The sequence below is a fragment of the Pezoporus wallicus genome, unplaced genomic scaffold (assembly GCF_028554395.1).
Source record: "Pezoporus wallicus isolate ANWC-B61680 ecotype Strahan unplaced genomic scaffold, APGP_CSIRO_Pwel_v1 contig_8557, whole genome shotgun sequence".
Taxonomy (NCBI): domain Eukaryota; kingdom Metazoa; phylum Chordata; class Aves; order Psittaciformes; family Psittacidae; genus Pezoporus; species Pezoporus wallicus.
This window is the reverse complement of record NW_026640202.1, coordinates 259927-273017: the sequence shown is the minus strand read 5'-3', so window position 1 is coordinate 273017 and position 13091 is coordinate 259927. Positions and strand designations below refer to the sequence as shown.

At 40.3% G+C, this 13091-nt stretch overlaps 1 protein-coding gene across 6 annotated transcripts in view; it reads right to left on the bottom strand.

Moving 5' to 3' along the window:
- Window positions 1–13091, bottom strand: part of GHR (growth hormone receptor) — a 133884-nt gene that overhangs the window by 74980 nt on the left and 45813 nt on the right. The gene's annotated exons all lie outside the window — the stretch shown is intronic.

Below are 13091 nucleotides of genomic sequence, written 5' to 3'. Positions count from 1 at the left end.
AGATATCCCTGCTCGTTGCAGGGAGGCTGGACTAGATAACCTTTAAAGGTTCCTTCCAACCCATGCCATTTTATGGTTCTGTGATATGATGGCTGCGTTTCTAGCACATGTTCTTCTGAAGCTGTATTCATCTTTTACACTATGTATAATCCTTCCTGGATCTAGAACTAACTACATGCAGTAAAGCTGAGAGGAGTGATGGCAGTTTAATAAGCCAGATGCCACACCAGAAAGCCAAGTGGGTGCTAACAGCAAAACACTGGCTTAGTACCTTCAGTCACTGCCCATGGCAGGCAGCATGACAGGAGTGGGGAGGGCAGCAGAAGCTATGGTACTGCAAGAATGAGAGCTACCCAGGCTAATTCTCTGGTCTGTTCCCTAGTGGCACCCTGCAGAACCTGGAACACAGGCCTTAGTGCTGTCTGGGGGCTGCCATGGAGGCTGTCAGATGCTGGAAGCTTCTAGCTGTGATACTTCTGGGATGACACTTCCTGATGGACGTGAGCACATCCATGCAAACTTTTACAACCCAAGCATAACCCAACAGGCCTTTACAAGCTCCCCACACTCCTCCCTAATTTACCTGGATGACACACATAGTCTACAACTCCATCACTCCTTTGCTCCTGCCATCACCAGCATCCAATAACAACAGGGAAGGGTAGAAACTGGGATACACTAGACTTGTGGACAGTACAGCCTTCTGCACAGAATTTTCCCATGCCCCCAAAAGCTCACCAAGTCACCATATGTAGTAGGGGAAAACATACATGGCATAGATCACTTTACAGCCATGCCAGTGAAGCACAGAGACCACTGGAGACTTTCAAAAAACAAAGCTACAACACCAAAATGAACACAAATGCTGAAACAGGTCAGGCAGCAGTTTCTTGTTCTGTGGCGCAGAACTGCCAAGGTACAGTCACCCCTGCTCAGTGAGGCAGCAGAGAGTGAGTCTAATAGCTCCACTTTTACATTTGACAATACATTGGTATGACAAACCTTGTTTCTACACTGGAGTGTTTTCAGTTGGACATTTTCTTTCTCCATCTAACAGGAGACTAAATCACAAGTGTTCAACCAACCAAGCCTGTGAATGAGGAACAATTTCTAAGCGGACGCTACTGATTAACAACTGGTGCTGTCAAATCTGGGTATCAAAACCTAGTCAGTCTCCTCATAGAATCAGCAAAGTCTGAATTTAGTCAGAAACTGTAAAACACATGCTCACTGAGTATGTAAAACTATGCTAACACTGCATTTAAAAGATAATTCCCTCCTTTGTCTTCTTACTGCAAGAGAACAGGTTGAATCACAGTACTGAAAAAAAACAAAGCCGTTACCGGGTTTCTCATTCATGCTGTTCAGTGCAAAACTGGAAAATCAGACGGTATTTCTCACATCCTCATTACTGCAACTGTTCAATAATTCTTGAGTTTCAGGCCCAGCACACTAAGCATTTACTGAAACTGCTCAAGGCTGGCAGAGTCTAACCGAGACCTGCAAAGGGAAGCCAGGGGATGTTCCCACTGCACCCTGCAGCCGGTGTGAGCAGGCACAGGGCCGTTTGCACAGAGAAGAGCTGAGGGAGCGCTGGGGACCTATCAGGCTTTGGGCAGGGCTCTCCCCTGGCCAAGTAGTGCACGGGTCTCTCCAGAGGTGACAATCTCAAGTGGATGGGGAGGAAGAGAAGGATACAGTGAGGCTGGAGGCATGTTAGGGAGGATCTGGGGCAGTGTGAGAGAGAGGCAGCCTGAGCAACAGGACCAGGAGCAGTGAAGGCTGCAGCTGCTGGGAAGAGCTAATAAAGCAATCACAGGCCAGCAATGCTCTTGGAGAGCAGCTACACTCGCACAACATGAAGTTCACCTGAGATCTGCTACGCCTTCAGCTAGCTTAATCCTTCTCCTGCTCCATCTGTACTCTTGTCTAAAAGATTCTTATTGTCTCTTATTAAATCACTGAAATGCTCACCTGTATTTGCCAATTCCCCCCTCTTACATGATTTCTAACCCATTGTCGTGGTTTAAACCAGGACACCCATCACACAGTCTCCCCCTCTCCTTCAGCCCTTCTACTTTTTCCTTACAGTTTTGTTTATTCTTTCACAGGCCTAAGCACAAGGTCACTTTATTTACACCCCTCCTGCTCCCTCCCTGTATCAATACCCAAGCGTTCCCTGCTGGTCCATATTCACACGTCCCTGTTCTCCAAGTTCAGCAGTCCCTGTTGATCTTCCTATTGCTCTTCTTCTCCAAGCCTTCCTACTTCTTCCTGCCTAGTAACAGCCACAAGAAAAGACCAAATCTTCACAGGAGTTCTCCTGTGAGAAGAAAATGTCATCAACGGAGTTGATCATTCAAAGCACATCTGTGAACACTGTCTCCTTTTTCATAACAGCATCAAGCAATTCTGTGGTGGGACCAGGATGTGCAGTTGTCACAGCAGGGCTATGCCCTCTGTCCCTGCACTGCAACTAGCAGCCATCTTGGCTTCCTCCCAGGAAGAGGGGTTTGACAGCTGGAACACCAACCCAAGAGCCTGGAAATACATTCCAGTGATCAAAAATCGTGCTTGAACTCTGGAAAGATCTTGATCCTGCAGATAAAAACCAATCTCATTCCAGTACTGCTCTTCCCCTTGTGCTGGCGGACTTGTTTACATGGCTGCACGAACTGAACTGTCAAAAAACTGGTCCAGTTATAATTAATCCATAAACATTTATTTTAACAAATCTGTTTGCTGACCAGCTTTATCAGGAGTCCACAGAGATGCACATCAGGAGCAGCACAGGCATGAGAGTGAGAAGCCAAGCTGGAGGGGAGGACACAGCACCCCACCAGCTGCTGCTACTACTTGTTTAAGAGGGATTCTGTAATTATTGCACAAGTCCCTGCTGAGCCAGACTTCGATTAAAACACCTAGGTCTCTGAAACAGTGCACAGGATTAGTTTGTGTTCCTAAACCTCAAAGATGATCAAAATTGTTGCTTAATTCCTGGCCTTTTTACTAGTAAAATGTGGCATAGAAACAAATTATACTTCTGTGGATTCTCACAAATGCACTACCTTAGCAAGGCAAAGTGTCTTTGCTCAGCCTAAATCCACATGGCATCCTCCACTGAGTTATCCATTCAGACAAGTTGCATGTGTGAGAAAAATCCAACCAGTGTACTTTGAACCTGCCAACAGGGACACAACTGAGCTCAAAAATGGTAACTGCTCTCCTTTGAAAATATGGATAGGCCACACTTCACCCTTTGTACAACAGCCTCTGGAAAGGGCAAGTTAAGCTAGTTTCCTTGAGCTCAAACCCACAGTCCCTAGGGCTGTGCTCATATGCAAGGTTTTTCTCACTCTATAGGGGCCGTGAAGCACCAGGGACTTTGTGACTGCCCTGCACCAAATGCATTGCTGGGCTGCAGGTACAACTTATGCATCCAGAGGTAATAGAGGCCAAGGGAGAGCTACACAGACACAGCTCCATCATGGAAGAAAACCTAGTACAAAGCAGGAGCTGCCCCAGCATGTACCACTTCTGGTGATACAGAATAAAACTTCTGAAAGAAGAGCTCTCTGAAGTGCCGTATGCCTCCCCACCAGCTGACTACTGCCTTGCACAGTTCTCACAAATCTGTCTTGTCACTACCCGTTGCTGTTCCTCTAGGGCGCTTGCAAGCTTGCTGCCAACAAGAACAGTATTGTTCAAAAGCTGCACTGTTAATTTAGCAAGGAACAGCTTTTCTATTGGCTCTGGGACAAAACTGACCTTTTACAACCTAGTCATATTTGCCTTCCAACACTATTCCTGTATGTAAATGAAAGACACATGCCACTAATGAAGTCCTCTTATTTAGTAGGAAAAAAATTCAGTGTCTGAAATACACTTTTCTAAGGAATAATGTTCTGTATCTTACCAACTCCAGCAGTTTGTCAGAATGAAGAGAGCTAAAACCAGAAAAAAAAAAAACAAAAAAAACAGCAGCTGACTGTCCTCAAGCCAGCTGAAACTTGACCACAGGAACATTTGGCTAGGGGTCAGCTCAGGCTAATTGCTTCAGAACAGAAAGGGAGCCAGGAGTTATAAAAAGGATAAAAAAAATTCTTGGCCCTTTTCTATAGCAATGCTGGAGTAAGGCCAATCACAAGTGATTTTAAACACGACATCTCTCCAGTGGTTCATGAACGTAGTCAGCATAAATAGGGGAAACCGGGCTAACATAATCCCTGAGAAAAGAAATAGTTTAGTCACAGCATACGGAACAGTTTGCATCTACTCTGGTCAGGTAACAATGTTAACACTCAAAGTAAACCATGAGAAGTTTTGCTTATAAACAAAACTGTTGTTTGAAGTGAGATCTTGACATTTATATAGCTCCTTAACCTGAAAGGACCTACAGGATGGACAAGGGCATTACACCTTGTTAAACAGCCTGTGAAGGGACTTCTGCTTTTGTCATCTCTATTAACTTACTCTACTCCAAATACAAGAGACTTTTCCCCCTGTAACCACAACCAGTTCAGCACTGCTTGCCAAAGCAGAACAAATATAGCTAGTCCAGAACCAAAAGTGGCCTCCCTCCTGCAAACCTAACCACAAAATTAATGAGTGAAGCATTAATCTGAGGAGCTTTTCTGTACATTGCTACATTTCATCATTCCACCAGATCGCAGACAAGAACACAGGAGGCTGCAATGCAGGTGAATACATACCAATACATACATCCACTACCAAGTAAGAACAAGTTCCGAGAAGGGAATTTAACTGCAGGCTCTCCAGATCTGTCCTGCATCTTGTTTATACATCTACAAATTACAGACACAGATACATACATATCCTGGCCAAACTTTTCTGGGTGAAAGGCCTTTATTTTTCAGCATGGATACTCCTTATCAGCTATCTCATAACATGAATAGTGACATTATGAGAAAATCTTCTTTCTGTGCTTGCATAAAAACATGCACACTGGTTTGACTAATCATACACAGCTGAAGTAATTTTGCCTGCTTACCCTCACCCCCCTGAATGCCAACAGGACAGAGTCATTCTGCAGACAAAATGAGTTACAGCCCTTTCAATCAACACAATCTAAAACCGCCACAGACCTAAAGAATTCTTCCCCTGCTTGCTGATATTACAGCTTGATTGAGTCATCAGTGGCAGTTGGATGAACGTCTGTTTTTACAGAACTCTTGTCAGTGCTATACACTCAGCCCTGCTAAGAAAGAGAAATAACAAATTGTCTCAGTTGGCATGAATAACACACCATTCACCTAGTGTGTGAGGTTAGTTGGGATATGAAAAGAACAAGGAATAATACCACAGAAGGTAAACTGAAAAAAAAACAAACATCCCAGATCTTATAACAGGCACATTTCATGGAAAACAGAAAAAAACAAACAAAAAAAACCCCAAGCAACCAACAAAGCTTAACAATGAAAGACAGCATCACTGGAACAGAATGAAGGATGCCGGCGTAAAGCTGCATTTATTATGCATGGTTTGACACAAATTTCAAGTTTATTAAAAGGTACATCATTCTGACTAACTAAAACTATGGAAAAGGCAATTTTATATTATTAATTAAAGTTCTATTTAAGCTAAATAATTTACAATAGTTTCAATTGTTAAAATTGGAAACTGAATCTAATAAAATAATTCCTCACTTTGGATTTAGAAAACTTGGTTGCTTTTCACCTGAACAACCTTTTAGTTTTGGAATAGAGACTATATGAAAGCTTCGTTTTAACACCAAATTTATGTGTATCCCCACTGTAACAGACACATTCAATGCTTTTACCAGAGCTGATTTCTTTTTCCTCGCAGACAGATGTGTCAGCTAAGTACTCTGTTTTAAACTGCACTTAAACCTGTAACAGGCAAAATAGTTATCAGTTCTTGGACATAGTTAAGGAGCTCGACAATGAATCCTGAGTTTGGATATTGCTCTGGGGTTGTACAAAAAGCTGCTCTAGGTTAAACTAGCTACAAAGTCATACTCCAGAACTGGGCTATAAAGTCCAAGGATGGTTGTGGCATATGACATATCAATTCTTTATTTACAATAAAATCTGTTATGCTTTGACAGCAGTAACATAAGGGACTAGGTAAACGGAGGACTTTAGCTGTAAAACTAGTAGATTATCTCCATAAGAAGAAAATTGCTCAAAGAGAATGGAAGTTATCACCTTAAGTTTTTGTCTTCTGCATAGATAATTTTTAAATTGGAAGAGACTTGTTTGCCTTTCAGTCCCCAAAACATATTGAAGCAGCAAAATACATGCGTCTCACCTGAAAGAAACTGCAACATTCAGCTGCTATCATGCAGATGTGAACGCTGAGCTGACACTCAGCTTTACATGTACTTGTATGATTAAGAAAGAGGATGCAGGCTTCTTTATGAGAGTGGTAATTTTTTCAGGCTATAAACACGTCTCTCAACTTTAGTAGTAATTTTTCCTAGGCTACTTTTTTTTTTTAATTATTACTAATCCTTAGCTATGTCATCCAAAAGAAATAAAATAGCTCATAGCTCTGTTATTTTTACAATCAATTGCAAAGAAGAGAATTTCTCTATAGAAGCAAAAAGTATACTCCAATTTGTCTGAAGATGTATAATACATTAACTTAATGTCAAGTATCATGACAAAAAAGGAAAAAAAAAAAAAACCCAAACCTACCCCATCGTTATCTGTACTAAAAATGTGTTCTTACTCAAAGCAAAAGATTTCACCGACACATTTATTCACACTTTATGATTAAATATTTCCAGGGCTGTAAAACATTTCTGTGCTAGTGTAAAAAAAAAATAACCAAACCATCAAAACCCCCCCAAAAACCCCAACAAAACCAGCACCACCACCAAAAAGCCCCCAAGCCTCACAATCCGAAAGATCAAAACCAAAAAACTCTTCAGTGCCTTTCTAGCACTGAAGTTTAAATCCTATCAGGACTCAGCAGTGTGATACCAAGCCAGCAAAGCAGTTAAAGACATTCGATTTTAAGCAGGCAAGGTTAAATATTTAACAAGAGGACACGGCCAAGTAATTCCCCTAGCATAGCCAGGGTCCTTAGCACATTGCAGAAACTATGAAGAAATGGTGAAGCACAGAAATTGTTGTGGAAAGCCACCTATGTGACATTACTGGGAGTAATGCTAGAACACAATGGAAAACAAACACGATTTTTCACATGCTTAGTATTACACAGCCTTCTTATTTGTGCTGCTGGCATGCCACTGTTACAACTGGCATTTTCTTTGCAAGCCTTCTTCTGTGTGCTAGTACCTGTGTATCACTCAAATTAAAAAAACATACTAGTACTTGGGCAAATACAGTCAGTTACATTTCTGCACACACCATAAATCTGCATCTGATCTCTTGGAGCTTTTCTGTAACATGAAAGACCTGCACCCCGTGATTCCCTGAAACCCTTAACTTGTTCAAAATGCTGGGCTACAACCAAACCCTGTTTTACAGGAGCTCAGCAGGAGCTCCATCATTTTGAAACAGTGTTTGGTTATAGACTAGTGTTTTGAACAAAGCATCCTCAATTTCTTCTTCACCTTGAAGCCAAACCTGCTTTTCAGACCTCAAAGCGCAGTTTCAGGAAATCAGGGGGAAGCAGGGTTTTAATTTTAAGCAGTATTTTATATATAAAAAATATTTATGAAAGGAAAAACATCTTCAAGAAGCTGTAAATTTAAGTTCATGACTCTGGTATTTACCTTAGACTAATGGAAGCACTTAATGGTGCACTACCATGAGCCAAATTAATTATATGGTTTAACTACATGCTAAATTATTCATGTACTCCTAATCAGACTAAAGACTACATAACAAAGCCTGTATGGCATGTATGAAGCCATTAACTTAAATAGTGGATTAAGTGAAAGCTGGAAAATGACATACAAAGGACTTGAGCAGCATTTCTGGACAGCCACTCATGACTCAAAGTACTCACGTATTTACTATCACTTGGTCAGCATACAAAGATCAATCAGCTAGACAGAAGGTATAAGGGTAAACAGTACATTTTAAATTGGTGCAATTGTGTATGTCCTGAAGTTCTCATCAGTTTAAAATATGAACTATACTGATTTAATTTCATCAGTAATTTACAGATTGATGCTAATTTTAAATCTCATTCCAACCAATATAGAGTAGCATGTCTACTCAATAAAACCATTTTTCAGAATTGCAAGTGAGTATCTCTTTTTAAGAAGGTCTGTGTTAATGAGAAACAATGAGACTGCAATTTCTTTTTCTATGCCCTCTGTATGATCATACTTGGTGCTGTTTCTCTGCTGATTTGATGCTTTAAGTCTGTACAAATCTGAATATAAAACCTGTGGACACCTACCAAAAAGCAGTGTATTGCATTCAGCAACTGCAAACCACTTCATATAGCCATAGACAAAGATTCTGAGGGAGAACTTTATTAATGTAAATCAGCGCTAAGTTGAAAGAGATACTAAATGAGACCAGTAGCAGATTATTCAGTATTTTTAAATGCAGCGTTACCAAAAGAAGTTTTCATGAGGTAAGGAATAATTTTTGAAGACGATGATCTCTGTTCAAACCTTTCATAAAATCTTAAGAAGGCACTTAACTTCTTTCTCCACTTGGTAAGATCTGGAAATTGAAACACCCAACTTTTAAGCTTAAAGTATATTTTGATGAAGCACTTCACATACAAAAGAAGACAATCTCCACACTCAACAAAGTGTGACTTAAAAACACATCAGCGCTTTTAGATATCTTCCAAACAGGATCTCTAGAACTTTTACACTGAACTAATCACTTCTGATACACATTTTTATGATACAGCTGTTGATACCTCTAAGTCAAGAGCCATAGGAGAGATGCTATTAAGTTCTTGTTTTAATTGGAGACTTTTCAAGGTACAGGGAGACAAATCAGATCATTTCACTAACTGAATTTATTCAAACTCAGTGTAACGAATATACTGGTTATGCTGCTTTATTTTTTAATGCTTTCAAGCAACTTTTCCCCCAGATCACATTTTAAATCATATCATGGCATTATTTCACAGGTCCATTTATCACAGGTCCTGAAACAATTCTTTCTCAAGGAAGAAACAGCAGTGGGGGCTGGTTTGTGTGCATGAGCTTGCACACACAGAACATAAACACATGCATATTTTTTTGCTGAAAGTTGAAGGTGTAATTTAGCTGGCATTTAGCTTGCTATTACTTACAATGGTTTCACCCCATGAGGCAGGTGAGTGCAAGGGAAAAGACAAGATCTGATGAGGAATAAGTATGATAAGATCACAGTGGGCAATCAAGCCAGCCTGACTTTTAAGGGGAATCAACTGACCAGCCATGCCTGGTAATCGCTAAATTTAGTGACCCATTGAACAGTTACTAGTTTAGTGAAGATGAAAATTGCCCAGTATAACCTTCCCAGTGGATGCATGCAGCTGGCATAGCACTGCAAGGAAAGCTATCTTCTGGAATAAGGAAGACGCCAAATTGCAGTTAGAAATTCAGACTGAAACCTGAAAAAGCTTAGTCTCAGTGCCCAACATCTGCTCTTAAGGGAACCCCATCCATCAAGAAATTAAGAAGTGTCTGCAAAACAAGCAATAGAAACAGCCATATTAACTTTAAAGGTAATGTGCCAAAACTATTTCTAAAGAGGTTTTTTAATGCTGTCAGACAATACTTTCCATCAGCAAACCCTCAAACAATGTGCAGTGGGGTAAGTGGCATCATCCATTTTGCAGATGGGAAAATGGAAACACTAGGAAGAGGAGTGGCTTGCCTGCATTTACACCACAGCTCAGCAGCAGAGTAAGGCATGGGCTGCACCCCTTTCCAATGCCTTACCAACCACAGAACGTTACAGAGTGGATTTATTGCCAGCTATCTTAGCATCACAAAATAAGGCTACAATGGATTAAACAAAGAAAAAATTAAAACCTAACAGTTTGGATGTAAACCTCTCCCTCCACATTTATCAATCCTAAAATGTCAGAGACTAAAATAAGCACAGTTATGCATTGCAACTTTGCCTTTAGACATCACAGATAAAATACATAAACTCTGAACTGATCAACTCAAAATGGGATACACTGCAATAGGTGCTACAAATGAGACAGAGCTGCACAGTACAAGGCTGGCTGGCTGAAAGCATCTCTACCACCACTGATGCTAAGACTCCACCCTCTGCAGGAACTCCAACATGTTACAACTATCTGATTAAGAAAGTGCAATTTTGGAGCAGATTCAACTGTCTTTTATTAAAACAGACTAATGCATTCACATTTCTCCACTGCTGTTTTGTTGTTCGGTTTTGGTTGTTTCTTTTTTTTTTTTTTTTAATTTATTTATTTTTACACAGGACTGTGGTGAAATAGATGTTTACAGACAAAATTCACATCACTACCACAGGTATTTCTTAGACTCAAACCCATTTTGTGAGGGCTATCCTCAAAAATAAAACCCACACCAGCTAGATCTCAGGACTTACATTAGACACACAATACAACAAAGACAAGAAGACTAAAGGGGAGGACTGTAGCCACAGAGAGTTTTGTAATTCCCTGCTGAAGGCTCTGCTGATCTAAGCATGATACCCAATTCCTCTGAAGCCTGACCAGCAGTCTTGCCTCAGTACCCAGTTTTATACTGAAATAGGGAGCGACGCTGCTTGCACAGGGGCCTGTCAGCAAAAGTCTTAGCAACTGGCTCTCTCCAGTTTAATTAGTGCATCAGTAACCATCCAACTCAACACTAGGCCCCGTAAACAAAACTGCAGTCTTCTTAGTCTCACATGCATGATAATGTGTGGAAACTGCCTACGCAGAAGGGAAAGAGTATGACGGCCTTTTTTTTATGGTTCTTACACTGAAAAACTTTATTATATTATGATGAATACTATTAGTACAATAGCATTCTATAATCCTATAGTATCACAGGGAACTTCATTTTTTGAGAGATAAAGGGTTCTGGTTTTAGAAAACATTACCACATAAAAAAATCACTTTTTTTTCCTGTAAGAAGTCATTAACGATGATATCGTCTGCTCCTAAAATATAAATAACACTTACCAACCATACTTGAATCCTGTATAAGCAAAAATGTTCACAAGAAACATTGATGGGACTGACTGCTCTGATGTTCTACTACGAAGTGTATGGCAGCATTAGGTAAATCACTTCTGCAGAGACTGTAATTTTCCCAACATTATTAAGACTATGTAGTATCACAGTAGACAGAGGTTTGAGTTTTGAATTGCTCTGATACATAAATTTGTCCTGATTTTTAGTTCATAGAATCATCATAGAATCACAGAATCATTAGGGTTGGAAAGGACCTTAAGATCATCTAGTTCCAACCCCCTGCCGTGGGCAGGGACACCCTATGCTAAATCATATCACCCAAGGCCTCGTCCAACCTGGCCTTGAACACTGCCAGGGATGGAGCATCCACAACCTCCCTGGGCAACCTATTCCAGTGCCTCACCACCCTAACAGGAAAGAATTCACTTACTGCATACAAGTTTTTATCAATAATAATTATTAATTTCAAGTCTGACTACTGATAACAATTATCATCAGCAATCAGACTTGATAACAGGCAAATGGACCCATACATTACAAAGAATAAAAGAAGGGTCACACTTGAATGCAAAAGTTTTGAGCTCTCCCCAGGTAACAGAGTGTCAGTACCACATCAAATAGAACAGAAGCTGTGTAAATAACAGCATTTCCTAAGGATCGGGATGCTTTGGTCCTTTCTGGTAGTTTAGAATTATTAGCCTTCACTCACCGATAGGAAGCTGAAATACAGAGAGGTTACAGAACGTGGCAGAACCCCTTAGTGAGCCCACGGTGGAGCTCAGAAGCGAGGCCAAACCCCTTGTTCAAACTGTGTGCTCTCACCATTGGGCATGCTTCTTGCAGTTCTGCTTGCGGAGGAATCAGGGACAGCTTAGCTAAGGATTGACTAACTCACTGGGCATGGAAAGCCAGGAAAACAGGCCACAGAAGCAGCTTTCTGTATCGTTGTGTTGTCATGCATCAGCTATAAAATAAGAGAAGTCATTCATAAACTGATTTTCTGGTGTGCTTAACTCTGCATGAGAAAGCATGGCAACCACAACAAAGGCAGCTTTGACTGAGGAAGTCCATAATGACTCTTAAGTTATGCTTATCTTACTTTACAAGCATTTTTACAAGTAATTTTTCACTATTCTTACCTTCTTATTTTCTTAGTGAAATTAGTATATCATTAGACAAATCTCCCAAGCAGAGATCCATGGTGCAATGAATGCACTTAGAATTCCACCATCTGGTTTCAAAAACAGCAAAAACGTGGGCGGCAAGATCTACCTTTCGTTATCGCAACCAAAGCAAAATACCTCTATAATTTCACTTCTATTTAATGGCATTACATTTGTGTACACTTGGACAGAACAGCCAGCTAAGTCTCATAAAACTGCTATAGTACACAGATAGCAGCTGTAAAGTCTCATGCAGCCATCTAACACCAGATAACAGCTTTTCAGTTCCACAGCATGAGCAAGCATAGGTCTGAGTCCCTTACACCACAGTGTATTTCTGTGTGATGTTTGATTCAAGTGTACCCCACTGTAAGCTGATCAAGCTTTCAGTAATACACTCCAGATATAAATTACATTCAAACATTACATACATTTAAATTAGGTATCATTTAAGTGTCATTTAAACCAGGATTTGTTATCGACAATGCTCTGATATGCATTTTAACATTCTCACTCCCTGGAAAAACAAATTATTTTTTTTTCCTCCACTTCTTTGAGTATTGTGTATTTTGATAGGCAAATAATACGTCAAATAACATAAATGAAAAATAGCTCCTTAAAATACAGTACAGTTTTTCTCTGACAAGAAAAAATGGCTTTGAAGCACTTTTAACAGTTGCCAAGCTCTGTGCCTCAAATGCTACCAGAGATTGGTAGAAATGAGCTTGAAGTCATCAATTTATATTGGGATTGAATGTGACAGCCTTAATTCAAGTATCTTTGTTGTCTGGAGTACTAAAATAAAACTACTGGATCCCAGTCAGAATTCTGTATACTGCA